Source organism: Mus musculus, chromosome X (assembly GCF_000001635.26).
Source record: "Mus musculus strain C57BL/6J chromosome X, GRCm38.p6 C57BL/6J".
NCBI lineage: Eukaryota > Metazoa > Chordata > Mammalia > Rodentia > Muridae > Mus > Mus musculus.
In genome coordinates, this window is record NC_000086.7 from 68,940,471 (window position 1) to 68,957,626 (window position 17,156).

A 17,156-nucleotide genomic window follows, 5' to 3' on the forward strand; every position below is an offset into this window, starting at 1 on the left:
ACAAAACAAAAAACAAACAAACAAACAAACAAACCTCCACCAAATGGAAAGGAGGAACAAGAGACTTTGTTTTTAGGGTAAATTCAGAGAGATGGAGTCAAAGAATAGTGCTTAATGACTTCTGTCTCATACCTAGCAATATGATGAGCCATTTATCATTCCTTGTAGAGGAGCAAGAAAGGACTGGAGAAATGGATCGAAAGTTTCTTCAGGGGTTCAGAAAGATGGCAGACATACATTGTCTGACACAAGAACTTGGGGAGAAATATAATCATTAGTTTAACATATCAAATATATCAAAAGGTTTCCAGGGTGTCATCAAGGTTAAAGCTATTGAATATACAAACAGAATTGGAATTTGTGTATTTAGCACTGGATTTGAATGACCCAGTAATCCTCCCAAAATATGTGTAAATCATAAAAACTACAGAAGAGCATGTCCCTTTATCAAATCCAGTCTCTGTCTTTCAGGGTAGCTTTGCTGTATGTTCAAGGCCAACAGAATGTTAAGAATTAGAGCTTAGCTGTACTACAGAGCAATTGTGATAAAAACCACATAGTACTGGTACAGTGACAGACAGATAGATCAATAGAATAGAACTGAAGACCAAGAAATGAACCCACAAACCTATGGTCACTTGATCCTTGACAAAGGAGCTAAAACCATTCAGTCAAAAAAAGACAGCATTTTCTTTTTTTCCCATTTTTTATTAGATATTTTCTTCATTTACATTTCAAATGCTATCCCGAAAGTCCCCTATACTCTCTCCCCACCTACTCCCACTTCTTGGCCCTGGCATTCCTCTGTATTGGGGCATATAAAGTTTGCAAAAACAAGGGGCCTCTCTTCCCAATGATGGCCAACTAGGCCATCTTCTGCTACATATGCAGCTAGACACACGAGCTCTGGAAGTACTGGTTAGTTAATATTGTTCTTCCACCTATAGGGTTGCAGACCCCTACAGCTCCTTGGGTACTTTCTCTAGCTCCTCCATTGGGGGCCCTGTGTTTCATCCAATAGATGACTGAAAATTCACTTCTGTATTTGACAGGCACTAGCATAGCCTCACAAGAAAGAGCTATATCAGGGTTCTTTCAGCAAAATCTTTTGGCATATGCAATAGTGTTGGGGTTTGGTGGCTGATTATGGGATGGATCCCTGGGTGGGGTAGTCTCTGGATGGTCCTGACACAACTGGTGGTTATCATGTAGAAGAATGGGAATTGATCCATTCTTATCTCCTTGTACAAAGCTCAAGTCTAAGTGGATCAAAGAACTCCACATAAAACCAGAGACACTGAAACTTATAGAGGAGAAAGTGGGGAAAAGCCTCAAAGATATGAGCACCGGGGAAAAATTCCTGAGCAGAACAGGCTTGTGCTGTAAGTTCGAGAATTGACAAATGGGACCTCATAAAACTGCAAAGCTTCTGTAAGGCAAAAGACACTGTCAATAAGACAAAAAGGCCACCAACTGATTGGGAAAGGATCTTTACCAATCCAAAATCTGACAGGGGACTAATATCCAATATATATATATATCAAGAAGATGGATCCAGAAAATCAAATAACCCTATTAAAAAATGGAGTACATAGCTAAACAAAGAATTCTCAACTGAGGAATACCGAATGGCTGACAAGCACCTGAAAAAAATGTTCAACATCCTTAATCATCAGGGAAATGCAAACCAAAGCAACCCTTAGATTCCACCTCACACCAGTCAGAATGGCTAAGATCAAAAATTCAGGTGACAGCAGATGCTGGCGAGGATGTGAAGAAAGAGGAACACTCTTTCATTGCTGGTGGGATTGGAAGCTGGTACAACCACTCTGGAAATCAGTTTGGTGGTTCCTCAGAAAACTGGTCATAGTACTGCTGGCAATACTTCTCCTGGGCATATACCCAGAATATGTTCCAACTTGTAATAAGGACACATGCTCCACTATGTTCATTGCAGCCCTATTTATAATAGCCAGAAGCTGGAAAGAACCCAGATGTCCTTCAACAGAAGAATTGATACAGAAAATGTGATACATTTACATAATGGAGTACTACTTAGCTATTCAAAACAATGAATATATGAAATTCTTAGGCAAATGAATGGATCTGGAGGATATCATCCTGAGTGAGGTAACCCAGTCACAAAAGAACACACATGATATACACTCACTGATCAGTGGATATTAACCCAGAAACTTAGACTACCCAAGATACAATGTGCAAAACTCATCAAACTCAAGAAGAAGGAAGACCAATGTGTGGATAATTCGTCTCTCCTTAGAATGGGGAACAAAACACCCATGGAAGGAGTTACAGAGACAAAGTTTGGAGCTAATACAAAAGGATGGACTATCCAGAGACTACCTCACCTGGGGATCCATCCCATAATCAGCCACCAAACCCCAACACTATTGCATATGCCAAAAGATTTTGCTGAAAGAACCCTGATATAGCTCTTTCTTGTGAGGCTATGCTAGTGCCTGTCAAATACAGAAGTGAATTTTCAGTCATCTATTGGATGGAACACAGGGCCCCCAATGGAGGAGCTAGAGAAAGTACCCAAGGAGCTGGAGGGGTCTGCAACCCTACAGGTTGAACAACAATATGGCCTAACCAGTACCGCTAAACCTTGTGTGTCTAGCTGCATATGTAGCAGAAGATGGCCTAGTTGGCCATCATTGGGAAGAGAGGCCCCTTGTTCTTGCAAACTGTATATGCCCCAGTACAGGGGAATGCCTGGGTGAAGAAGTGGGAGTAGGTGGGAAGGGGAGCAGGGCGGGGGGAGGGTATGGGAACTTTTGGGATAGCATTTGAAATGTAAATAAAGAAAATATCTAATAAAAAAAAGAAGACCAAAGTGTGGATACTTTGTCCTTCTTAGAATGGGGAACAAAATATCCACGGAAGGAGTTACAGAGACAAGTTTGGAGCAGAGCCTGAAGGAATGACCATCCAGAGACTGCCCCACTTGGAGATCTATCCCATAAAAACCCACCAAACCCAGACACTAGGCAGATGCCAACAAGAGCCTGCTGACAAGAGCCTAATATAGCTGTCTCCTGCGAGGCTCTGCCAGAATCTGGCAAATACAGAAGTGGATGCTCACAGTGATCCATTGGATGGAGCACAAGGTCCCCAATGAAGGAGCTAGAGAAAGTACCCAGGGAGCTGAAGAGGTCTGAAGTCACATAGGAGGAACAACAATATCAAAGAACAGACATGGTGGGACTTGTGTCTCTAGCTGCATGTGTAGCAGAGGATGGCATAGTTGGTCATCAATGGGAGGAGAGGCTCTTGGTCCTGTGAAGGCTCTATGCCCCAGTATAGGGGAATCTCAGGACCAGGAATGAGAGTGGGTGGGTTGGGGAGGAGGGAGAGTTGGGAGGATATAGGGGATTTTCAGAGGGGAAATTAGGAAAGGGGATAACATTTGAACTGTAAATAAAGAAAATATCTTTAAAAAAAAGAATTAGAGCTTAGATTCAAGCAGATCAGAATTCAAATTGTATAGGCATAACTTCAATGTGTGTGTGTGTGTGTGTGTGTGTGTGTGTGTGTGTGTGTGTGTGCGAGAGAGAGCACAAGAGCAAGCTCGGGCATGCTCACGCATGTGCATGTGTATGCATGGTCATGCATATTAAGCTATACAATTGTACAGATATTTGACTTGGATAGATGAAAAGCACTTCACACAGTGCCTGTAAGTAGGAGGACCAAATAATTGGGAGTTGTATTACTGTGGGTATTATCATAAAAAGAGATATAGGAAGTAGAGTATGTTTGATATAATACTCCAACTTTAATACCCATACAGTGTCAACTTGTCTGTGGAGCTTTTGCTAGTAGATTGCAGGTAGAGAGAAACTGAAATTTCCCTAATCCTTCCTTTTGTGCATCATTAGTAACATTGACAAAAAATGCATACAAAAAATAAATACAAATAAAATGTATGCAATTTGTTCACTCTGAAAATTATTTGATGTCCATATTGTAACATAACTTTTGTATCAAATGCTATGATTCTGCATGGAAATAGCAAGTTGCTTTGCATTTAATTACTGTCTATAACATTTTCTGACTTAAGTTGTGATTATATATTTTTGTAGATGCAAATTTTTCTTTTGTTCTTGATGCATAAATGGATTTTTCACCTTAGTTTCATTCTCAGAATTCTGTATCATGTAACCTTTGCATTCATGGCTTGATTTAATTATTTTATTTTTTATTAGGTATTTTCTTCATTTACATTTCAAATGTTATCCTAAAAGTCCCCCATGCCCCCCCCCCGCCAATAGACAGTTGTAGACATTGTTTTTTCTTTACGTAATGCAAATTACATTAGTTTAACACATAACTCAAGTTTGCTGTTATCATTTCCTGTTATCATTGCCACCTTAAAGATGTCTTCAAATTAGTTATCTGCCCTGGATGAGATAATCAAGCCTGTGAAAAGTTTCTTTCTACAGGAACTTTTGTCTATACTAATATTTCTTTCCAACATGGATTGAGTGTAACACACCCACACCACCCACACACACACAGAGGCAGCTGGAACTTAAAAGCAATTAATTAGCTTCCTGTTTGGCTAGAAAGGCAGGGTTCTAAACTACAGAAAGCATAGCTTGGGGTGGGGATTTTTGTGCTGGTTATTGATTGGTTACTTTTGAAGCATTTCTCTTTCTGTTTCTCTACTGTATGTAAGGAAAGTGAATACCATAGTGTAACTAGGACTGTATGGATGTGTTCAGACTTAAGTGTGGAAATGCAGGCTAATGCCTGAGCACTAACAGATGGACTACATGAGGACTCACCCTCATCAGCAGGTTAAATTTTGGCAACTGAAGTTCATGAAACTTAACATGCATATGAATAAATAATGAGAAAATATGTATTATAAACTTAAATAATCTTTCCTTTCATAGGACTCTAATAAAAGCAAAATTAAAAGAAGTATTTTATTTCCTCATAAGTAATAATGGACAAAGTAAATTGGCCACACACTTGGAACTTAGCTTATAAGTCTCACTTAGAATCACCTGACCTATGAACTCTCAGCAGGCCAATTTCCTATTGCAATCCAGGGAGGATTGGTTCACATCCTTCAAGAGGAGCTGGAGCCCTTGAGAAACTTCTGCTTATAAATACATTTACTACTCTCTTTCCTTTTTCTGGTACCTAGATCATAATGAACTGTTATTATTTAAGATAGAGCTATTTGAGAGAAAAAAGGCTGATAGATGATAAAGGATGCCCATCCTCAAAGTTGAAGGGAGTGAGATTATTTCAAATATTTTGCAAAACCACTCATTTAACTTATGTATGGATTAATGGGATTTTCACATTTAATTCTTCATGTATTTGTTTCCTACAGGAGGAACAAAATATGAAAATAAAGAAGTAGAGCTGACACTAAGGGATGGGAAACATTTTCACAGCAGTATCTTGTCAGCTTTCCAGTATCCCTTGATTTAGCAAGATCCAGACATACACATCTGCTACATAGTTTGGTGCCAAAAGACTGCAATGGATAAAACTGGAAATTACCATATTTCCCTATATCAATTTAGTCACTTCAATGCCCCATGGAACATCTGAGCCTAAGTTTGGGTTTTAAGGAGAATATTTTTGAGATATGGCTTTTTCAGTTTAAGTGTTGAACAACTTGGGTATATGGTTGGCTGAGTAGTATGTGAAGTGAAAAATCCTGCTAATAATTTGCCTTACAGTTTGTCATTAATGGTTGTGTCAAAGTTGCTATCAGAAGTTTGAGCTCTTCCAAACAAGGGCATTCTGCAAGCCCAAGAGCAGAGGACAGTAAAAGAAATATGGGTGTTTTCCCCATGTTGGCCCAGAGGGTTTGAGTCTCTCCTTCTGTAGTTACTAATTGAGAGAACAGGTGCAACTTTAGGAGTTTTGAAGGCAGCACAGGATAAGAGAACAACTACAGCAATGCCAACGGAGTTGTTGAGAAACAGTTGCACAAGACTATAGGTGTATTTATCTGAGAAAGAGTGTCCAGATGTTTTATGCTTCATGCTTGAATAATGAGAATTGTGAGCAACAAATGATTTGGGAAGTTTCCAAATCACATGTGCCAGAACATGTACACATGTACAAATGTATGTTGACTGTTTGTGGATATGACTGCATTGTGATGTCTTGTTGGCCTCACTGTTTTCGAGAGAAATATCTTTGCAGCTGTCTACAGGATATAGTACAGTTAGTTGGCTTTCTGAGATGCTCCAATCTGAACAGAACCAAATTATCCCTGTAGCTGATAGATTTTGGGATTACTCTCATTTCCACTAAGTCTGAGTATTTTAATATATCATAAGTGTTCTTTATTCTTTAACAAGTTTCCCAAATGAGCTTGTCCACTTTAAGTCACTGTGTATGTCTGGGTTTCCAGTTTCTTACCAGAATTAGTTTTGTCCTGAATATTTGTCCAAGTGCCTTTGTTTTTAGCTGCAAAGTACTTAGTCCTGGCACCACAAAGGCCCTTTAAAAGTAGGACCTCAAGCACCCTGGTGCTCTTATAAGGGGACTAATCCCTTCCTGTCTGGACCTATTGTCCTCTTGTTTACCCTCCTCATTTAAACATGTTTAAGAAGCTTCCACAGGATAGTCACCTGAGATTTTCTATTTGATGACAATTACTATGTAAATATTCTAAATTGGCCAAAGGTTTTGTTTTTTTTTTTTTTAAGATTTTTGGGGTGTCAAAAGTATTTATATACATTTATACTTATATATACACTATACTAATAATTATAAATATACACTAGTATTGTGTGTGTGTGTATATTTAAAAACAATGAATCACTAGGCTAATAGAACTAAATATTCTAATTTGGTATTTCCTCTTTTAAATGTACTGCAATGTTCTTACATAGTCATTTTCACAAATACTGAAACTGAGTTATATATTTTAATTTCGTCACATTTAGTTGTATAGATATAATTAAATAGAACATGTAGTAAGCAAACTAGTTTTAAGTAAGTAAAAACTTAGATGATGTGTTTCTACGTTGGTTTTCAAAAGTACAGAGCTGGTGGAACAGGATAGAATAAAGGAGGGAAGGCTTAATTATAATGATTATTTTATTACCAGGTAATGCATCTCCCTATTGTTTCTTTGTTTTTTAATCTGCAAATATAGTGTTATTCATGTGACTAATTATAGATATACTTCCTAATGGTGTTCATACAATAAAGTACTTTTAGTACAGGGTCAATGCTAAAATATTGTATATATATTCTTCCTCCTGATTAATGTCTTTTTCTTTTTTTAACCAATACTTGCCACAATCTCATAATGGGATGTAACTATACTTTCTAAATACCTATAAGATGGGAAGGAAAAGATCTACTTCCAAAGCTGCCATGTTTGCCTCATTGAGGGGTTGTCTAGCAGGAAAGGTAACAAAGAATTTGTGATAACAGATTTTTTAGAACATAGAATTATACCCTTGAGGTTGTTATCATAACACTTGTGTACTGGGCCCAGTAATTAAATACCAGGTAGTGCTCAGCTATACACTTGTCTTCAGGTGCAAGGGCAGTTGTACAATAAGAACAGAGAATGTTACATTTATTTTTGGGTGATAAAAATACAATTTTCAGTTTGGTGCTAAGACAACTTTGGAATATTTTTGTCTGAATTTTACTATTTAGAAGGAATGTAATCTGAAAATATGTGTTTCTAATATTACTAGAACTATGGCTGTGGATTTTGACAGAAAATTAAAAATGTACAGTTGGAATCATTATGGAACATAAAATTAATATGGTTGTTTTGAAAATTCTAGAGATTATTTGACAAATAAGCATTCAGGTATCCCTTGTATTTAAAAACTAATATTGTCAGAAAAAGGTGTATTAGGAAAGTTATTTGCTTGATGTTGGTTCAACACTCTTCATTGTTGAGCTCTTAGTCTGACATATTCTACTATTCTTGGTTTCTCTCAGTTATTAATGTTCATGGTTCACTCTCCAAGGAAACATTTTTCTTTTACAAGACAAGAGCTCAAAATGGTGCCAAGCATAGAGTCTGGCACCAGATTTCAATTTCACTGTGCCACATTGAGTAAACTGCTCAATTTCCTCTTGTCTAAGTTTTCTTTTCTAAAATATAATTTCCTTATTGGGATCTTCTGAAAATAGAGGTAATATGCATGAAGTCCCTAGAGAAACAATTAGTACATAAATTATATTTATGAGCCATGTTTATTGCTATTAACATTTAGGAAAAAAGGCTCCAGGTCATTTTGGTTGGGAAAAAGATGCTGTGACTTGTGGCAACTAGAAAACTGTATTTCTAGGTAATTGTCGTATGAAACATATTTTTTCTGGTATTAAATAAGAAGTTTAAAAATTAGGTATGGAGGTAAATTTTAGTGCAGTTTACAGCCATGACCCCATATTCCTTACATGTAGAAATATATCAGTGATACATATTTTTAAATGTATTCACATGTATGTATAACATGTATATATTATACAATTAAATATTAGAGGAAGACCAAAGCCATGAATTTGCATGAAAGTTGGGCAGCAACATAGGTAAGGTTGGAGGAAGGGAAGGAGTAAAGAGGAAAATACTACAATTACATTTTAACTTTAGAAAGTATTACATATACAATAAATTAGAAGTCCCTGTGAGATTGAGGGTTTGTTTAGTAGGACATTGGACAGAGCTTCGTGAATATTAGGCCATTTTCATGAACTGACTTGTTAATAATATCAATTGAACTTACATAATAAACTTATGGCAATAAAATACATAAATTATCTAGAGTTGGGGCACTCATGAAAATTTCTCTTTTTATGTTAGCGTATCTTTTGGTACCATCCTTGTTGAGGTTTTATTTAGGCAGCATGTTCTTGAGATGGATTTCAGAGATGTAGATTCCCTGGGAGACACAATCTCATTCCACCCCTTATTTGTCCCAACACTTTCCACCCTGCTATAACTTCCAAACAAGCATTTAAAATAATTTTTATAAATGTTTATCTTATCCAAAATTTCATTTCCTTTTATCACTATATCTTTACTTTTTATGATTAATTAATTAATTAATTAATTAATTTTAAAGCCTACAACTCCAGGTATTCGCAGGCAGTCTCCCATCCAAGTCTAACAACCAGGCCTGATCCTGCTTAGCTTCTGAGATCAGACGAGATCTGGTGCATTCAGGGTGGTATGGCCATAGACTATCATTTATTTTTTAATGTATGTATATCTGCATGCCAGAAGAAGATATCAGTTCCCATTGCAGATGGTTGTGAGCCACCATGTGATTGCTGAGAATTGAACTCAGGACCTCTGGAAGAGTAGATAGTCCTTTTAACTATTGAACCGTCTCTCCAGTTCTACAATTTCATTTCTTACAAGAGCCCAAATGGTATAGGCAAGCTAGGCACCATGGTTCCTTTTTTACTGGCAGAAAAAGAAAAAAAGAAAAATGAAAAAAGGTATAAAAGAAAACTTTGTATGGTACTATATCTCGTTAATATTCACATGACTATTTTAATTTAGAGACAAGATTCTAATCCAACTCTCCATTGTTTATGTAATACTATATGTATATATATATTATACACACACATACACATATATACACACATATACACATATATACACACACATATACACATACATACATATAAACACATATATACATATACACACATATATACATATACATACATACACATATACACATATACATATATATACATAATACACATATACACATATACATATATACAATACATATATATACATAATATATATATATACATATATACACATATGCATACACACACACACACACACACACACACACACACACACATATTTGACCTTAAAGCTAGCCCAACTAGCAAACACAGAAGTGGATGATCACAGTCAGCTATTGGATGGGTCACACGGCCCCCAATGGAGGAGCTAGAGAAATTACCCAAGGAGCTAAAGGGATCTATAGGTGGAACAACAATATGAACTAAGCAGTACCCCGGAGCTCTTGTCTCTAGCTGCATATGTATCAAAAGATGGCCTAGTCGGCCATCACTGCAAAGAGAGGCCCATTGAACTTGCAAACTTTATATGCCCCAGTACAGGGGAACCCCAGGGCCAAAAAGGGGAAGTGGGTGGGTAGGGGATTAGGGGGGGTGGGTATGGGGGACTTTTGGGATAGCATTGAAAATGTAAACGAGGAAAATACCTAATAGTAATAATAATAATAATAATAATAATAATAATAATAATAATAATAAAAGCTAGCCCAAGTGTTCCTGTTGTGTAATTAAGGGCTTTTCTCTGAGTGTGCCCAATACAGTGGCTCATTGCAAAGGTGGTGTTAAGACCTCCTTAGAGGAGTGTGTTTCTTGATGTACCTCAGCTTCCCATTGCTGTGCTGTGCATTGGCGAGATGTTGTAATAAACTTGATTGCCAGCCCAGGAAGAGAAGTTAATTAGGCCTTTTCCTAGCTAAGGAGTGTTTACCTCATTTATTACCAGTAGAGGGCACTATAACATTAGAATTAATAGAAGGCTCTGCATGAAGAAAGGATGGTATCATGATTCTACTACAAAGGCAGACTTACAATGATTGATTTTAAATGAGAATGAGAAACTCTTGTAATAGTAGATCATTTTTAACAGTTGAATCTTTTTAGAGCAGTTATTCAAAACCTGCATTTAAATGAAATATCTATATTGCAAAGAAGTAGGCATTGAAACAGCTCAGTTGTGAATTAGAACCTATGTTTGTTTTCCTTTTCCTTGAATAACTTGTTTCCAAACCACTGCTGGAATATTCTTATCATAGAGATCATTCTCATATTTCACTCTTATATCTAAGTCAGTCTCCAAACATTCCAAAATACCTTTAGCATTTGGCTACATATTACCAAGCTTCTTCTTGATTCCCTTTTTTGGTCTTGGAATTTGTGGCAGTTTAATTTCCTTAAAACATTTTCCTGGTTGTAAATATAAAATCAAACTTCATTTTCTAAGTAGCCCTCAGTGTATTTAGATACTTAGGAAACATGCAGTAAGTACAAACCAGTGCCCATAGCTGAGAGAGTGAAATATTGGCTTTTAGTTGCAACCTGATTACAGTATTTTACTAGTCTAAACACTCAGATGCATCACACAATGGCTTTCATGCTGTGGAAAGCTTTGAAATGGATCTGCCTTAAAGATAGATGCATTTACACTTCATATGTTTTCCATCATTTTTCTTACCATTTTGCTGGTTTTCCAAACTAGCTATATTTAAACAAATTCATCCCCCACAGCCATTTTATGCTCTGATTTCACCCTGATGTGGAGTCATGATGCAAAATTGGTGATAGCATGATTGATCATTTTGCTGACAGCATAATCACAAGCACAGGGGAGAAACTTTGCTTTATATCCAGGAAGACGAGAAGCTGCAAATATAATAAGTGAAGCCAAGGTTGGAGGATAGCTTTAATGTTTGGCAGAGTCTCCCCTATCCACTAAGAAATGTACTTTCCCTCCTCAGTCTGTTTCCCAGTTCAAGTTTTCTTAAAATGTTATTTTAAAAGTCTCTTTCCCTTGCCCTCTCCTCAGTTAGAGAATGTAAAGAACACTCCGTCACTCTTCTTGGGGAAACACTTCTTTTCTCCATATCCTCATCACTCAGTTGCCTCAGTGAGAGACTGGAAGCAGTATCCCATGTTAGAGGAGCACCATTCTGAATGTAGGCACATCAAGGCTTCTCTTTCTGCAGCACCATTAGGTAGACTTACTGTCACAGGCAGAACACTGCTAGGCTAGAGTGCTATGTGGCTTGCAGAGGTGAGGGAATGAGGATTTTGAATGTTAAAGAGGGCAAAGATGCTAGCCATGGGTGTGATTTTGGGTCCCCTAAGCATAGAGGCTGTCATTTTCGTTCTCCCGTGGGCTCTATGCTTGTACACTGAACCATCGTTATGTCCATTGTATTGAATACCAAGTCTTATTTGTATATGTAGTTTATATGTTTATAAAACAAGACAAATATTTTGTTGCCTTCAACAAGTCAGTAATTGGAGATTTCTGTAACTTTTTTAAAAAAATAAAACTTGGCATTTTAAAATAATTTACAGACAGTGGCAGCATCCACTGAATATGAGATACTCTCATTTAGAAAATATTAGTGTACATCTCTAAGGAGAATGGGGGGTAATATGGGATAGGATTTGTAAAGATGGGACTTGGAGGAGAGGAGGGGTGGGGGGCCACGATTGAGATGTAAATGAATAAATAAATACATTATTAAAAAAGAAAAGAAAATATTAGTCTGAACATATTCATGTCAGAAAATTGTTTATTAAGAAAACTTGAAGTTATTTGTGTTCAATAACCAAAGACATGGTGGATGGAAACAATTGGTATGTGCCCTAGTAGCTCACCATCATTGAGATAGTATTTTTAATTTTATGTACTTTAATCTACTATTTGCATATATGTGAATATTGCTGAAGTCAAGGGATGTAACATATTTCTTTTTGTCTGGTGGTTTAAAACTTGCTTATTCCTTTTTATTTTATATTTGACTGATTATCACCTTTTCATAGTAGAGATTATGAATGCCAAATGCAAAGTGTGAATAGAGAAATTAGTCAGCAGCTTCATATCTAAGGAAGACTCTCAGATCTGAGGAGTGCCCCATCTTTAAATATAATTTTTACTCTTTCTACAACTCAGTCTTCTTTCTCTAATATCTTTTCAATTTATATTTTTAAGTAGTTCCTGATTTGGAGTTCCCGTGTTACATATCATAGAGCTTCAAGGAAATCATTGGGTCCCATCCTCTTAACATTCAGCTTTTAGCTCCTGAGCGTCAAGAGGAGTAGATGATTCTTAAATCAATTCAGTGTATTTCTTTTTGTTGGAGAGATCTTATATTACACAATAATAGAAGGATTGGAACAAGAACATGCCATATGGGCTTCCAAACGCCACACAACCTTCTCTAAACAGTACATAGCATGGAACTTGGCATTAAACACTCTGGAGCAGAGCCAATGTGTTCAATCACTAACAGTACTAGAAACACTTTGGTGAATCATAGATTCAGTATTACCAAGCAGGCTCATGGCTCTATCCCAAGGGTGGCATAGCAATGTAATTTATAGCAAGAAAGACAGAGGGGGAAAATCATCTAGAAATATATAGAATGGTCTTGTCTGTCACCCCTTGCAGTTTTACAAATATACTCTTTGCTCTATCTCTGACATTCATAGACTAACATTTATGTTTGCTTCATTATTATATGAATTTGATGCCCATTTAAAATTAATTTTTAGAAAATTAATTGCATCATTCTAAATATCAGAACGTCCCACATATCAGGAAATTCTCACTTTGTAATGAATTTAATGTATTTGTCAAGATGAAACTACTAATTTCTCTATTATATTAATTTTGTTGTGCTTTCACCCTTGGTACCTATGCATTGTTTTTAGAACAAAACAAATATAATTCCTTTTTAAATATATATATATATATACACATATTTTTAATTGGGTATTTATTTCATTTACATTTCCAATGCTATTCCAAAAGTCCCCCCACATGTTCCCCCACCCACTCCCCTACCCACCTACTCCCACTTCTTGGCCCTGGCATTCCCCTGTACTGAGGCACATAAAGTTTGCAGGACCAATGGGCCTTTCTTTCCACTGATGGCCGACTAGGCCATCTTCTGATTCATATGCAGCTAGAGACACGAGCTCCGGGGGGTGAGGAGTATTGGTTAGTTCATATTGTTGTTCCACCTATAGGATTGCAGATCCCTTCAGCTCCTTGGGTACTTTCTCTAGCTCCTCCATTGGGGGCCCTGTGATCCAACCAATAGCTGACTGTGAGCATCCACTTCTGTGTTTGCCAGGCCCGGACATAGTCTCACAAGAGACAGCCATATCCGGGTCCTTTCAGCAAAATCTTGCTAGTGTATGCAATGGTGTCAGCATTTGGAAGCTGATTATGGGATGGATTCCCGGATATGGCAGTCTCTAGATGGTCAATCCTTTCGTCTCAGCTCCAAACTGTGTCTCTGTAACTCCTTCCATGGGTGTTTTGTTCCCAATTCTAAGAAGGGGCAAAGTGTCCACACTTTGCAATCTGCAAATTCATCTGTACAAATATAATTCTTTGTAATTATTATCAATTGACCTTTTTGGAAGCACTATGAAACAAATATATGGCTTTGAAAGCAGTGAGCTAAGTCTTCAACTATTTCACTTCTTAAAATTGTGATAAAATGCATACAACTTTTAGCACTTAAATCGTTTTTAAATGAAACAAAAGACAATATTGATTTTTATTTTTTGTGTATGAATGTTTTCCCTGCCTCTGTGTCTGTGGGCCATGTGCATGTAGTACACATGGAGGCCAGAAGAGAGTGCTGGATTCCCTGAAGTTACAGAGCATTGTGAGCTGCCCCTGAGGCACTGGAAGTTGAACTGGGTTCTCTGGAAGAGCAGAGCCTGTGCTCATAAATACCCTCTTAAATAACTTTAAAGAACACATTCTAGCAAACTCAAGATGTGGTAGAACAATCAATGCTTTGTGCTTCCAGAATATTTGTATCACCCAATAGAAATTGGGTGGTCCTTCCCTATTCCCTTTGAAGTCTCCAAGCAGTCCACGGAAACCACTAATTTGTTGTGAATAACTAATATGAATGTAATTTTACAATATATGTTCTTTGTTACTGACTTCTTTAACTTAGGATATTGTAATTGAGATTTACTTATATTAGAACATGTATGAACACTAAGAACTTCATCCCATTTTAAAGATGAATAATATTTTGTTGTGTGGGTTTACTATATGTTGTTCTTTGGATACTGTGAATGGTGATGCTATGAATATTTGTGATGATGACTTGTATATGTCACTTTGGATGGGTTTGAGGATGCCCAGATAACTGGCCAAATGATATACGAAGACACATCATTTCTAACTAAATTTATAAAGGAGCCACTATTGTCTTTTCCATAGCTGTCCTACAATATAGGTAAGTTACAACATTATCAACATTTATTATTTTACTTTTTAAAATATTTTTGCAACCTCACTATATATATTTCTTGTTTTGGTATAAATGTTACTTTATAGTGCTGCACCAGAAGCACACCTGTGATATGCCATATACTATTAGTGATTGGTGAATGCCTGATTATGATGGAGGCATTGTTTGAGTATATGTCCAGATTTCCTTTTTGTGTCCTTCCATTTTCTATTTTCTGGGTGTTGTATCCCATCTTTTGTCAGGTGCTTATTGTCTTACAGGCTGAAGTCTTTAACAGGTGTATATAAAAGACCATTTGAGTTTTATCAACCTATTATTTGTTCTGTAACATGAATCTTTCCCCAAAGGTTTATTGAAATATAATTGAAAAATTAATTTTTGTCATGTACAATGTATTCAAGATACTTACATGTTGAGAAATGATTATCATAAGCAAGCAAATTAATATATACATCAACTCATTATTTTCCTTTTGCTTGTATGGTAAGAATATTTGCTATATGTTATCTAAGATTATTCCAAGTCTGCAATTAATTGTCATTAGTTATAATTACTACATCACACAATAGACTTCCACAACTTAATCCTCCTGCTCACATAAAATTTATACCATTTGATCAACATTTCACAATTTTCCAGCACCTTCCTCAGCCCTGCTAAGCACCTCTACTTCTCAGTTCAACATTTCTAGGTCCCACATGAGAACATGTGTTTCTTGTCTTTCAGGGTCTGGCTTGTTTCACTTAGTATAACATTCTCCAGGTTTATTTGTGTTGTCACAAATGTTAGGATTTCATACTTTGGAAAACTTGAATAATCTCCCTCCCCACAGGGCCCATATGTGTGTGATTTTTTTATTCATTCATCTAATGAGCAGGTTGGATTCAGTTTGCATAGATTATATATCTTGATTATTATGAATAATTTTATAAGATATGGAAGTGGATTTCAAGTAAAATGTTTACATTTATCCATTTATGGGACCATTGTTCTCAGATCATGCCCACTGCCAATCTTTACTTGAGTGATAAAGCTATATTATAGACAGATTCATGCTAAAATGACAGCAGCTTAATAAATTGTCTCAAGGAAAATTCCATTGTTTTATATGATTTTCTTTATTCTTGAGAATTTCATTTATGTATATTATGAAATATCTACCTCCTAGATTCCCCTGAAGCTCCTGAAACATCTCCCAATATGGCTCTTTCTTGACTTCATGTATTTATTTTGATCATCCACAGAATTAGTCCAGCCAAAATTCCAATGTAGTTGGAAGAGTTGCTGTCCACGCTCCACTCTTTGCTAAGGAGCTTTTGGAAACTGATGGCTATGAGAGTAGAGAATTATTCTTCTTGAGGGTGTGGCCACTGGTAAATTCCTTATGCCACAACAAAGCCTAGACTGTAAATCTTACCTAAAGTTTGTAGTGCTTGTTTTAGGCTTTGTTGTCTATAACAATTAACTGGAATAGTTGAATTTAAGGGTAGCTTTGTGGACACTAGTTCTTTCTAAACTTGATCTGGTTTGGGTTCCTAGTTATAAATAAAAATAAAAAAACTTCTAGCTCTTCCTCAACATTTCTTTTTCCATTCTTACCTGTTCAACTAAAAGGTAGACATTGATAGAAAAATTAAGCTTTAGGTAAATTTACTTCATATAGACAAGTATAATATTTGCAGCTAATCAGAAGACAGGACATGAACCAAATTAATATATTTTAAAATTTCTTTCTTCTAGAAATGAAGATGACAAGTAGTTTCTCTTTTAGTTGCTCTAGAGTAGGTTTTCTAGCTTGGACTGAAAACACCTAATAAGTGTTAGTCAATTTGTTTTACATCTTTTACTATGAACTCATATTAAGAAACTGCATCTATTATCACCAGAGCATAATTTGTTAGTGTGATAAATTCAGGGGCAAGTACTGATCTATTCTTTACTATTTTCAAGGGAATTTATAGGTGAAAATCCAAGAATTTGTTATAACTATATAACTTAATAAATTCTTTCTTTGTATTTTATAAGGGAATATTTATTATATGATCACAAATATAATGAATAGAAATTGTTTCTCTAGTTGTGAGGATAAATATGCAATGCGAT

General features: G+C 36.3%; 1 pseudogene; it reads right to left on the reverse strand.

The window, feature by feature from the left end:
* Window positions 1–9,093: 9,093 nt before the first annotated feature.
* On the reverse strand, window positions 9,094–9,214 carry n-R5s7 (annotated as a pseudogene).
* Window positions 9,215–17,156: the final 7,942 nt, after the last annotated feature.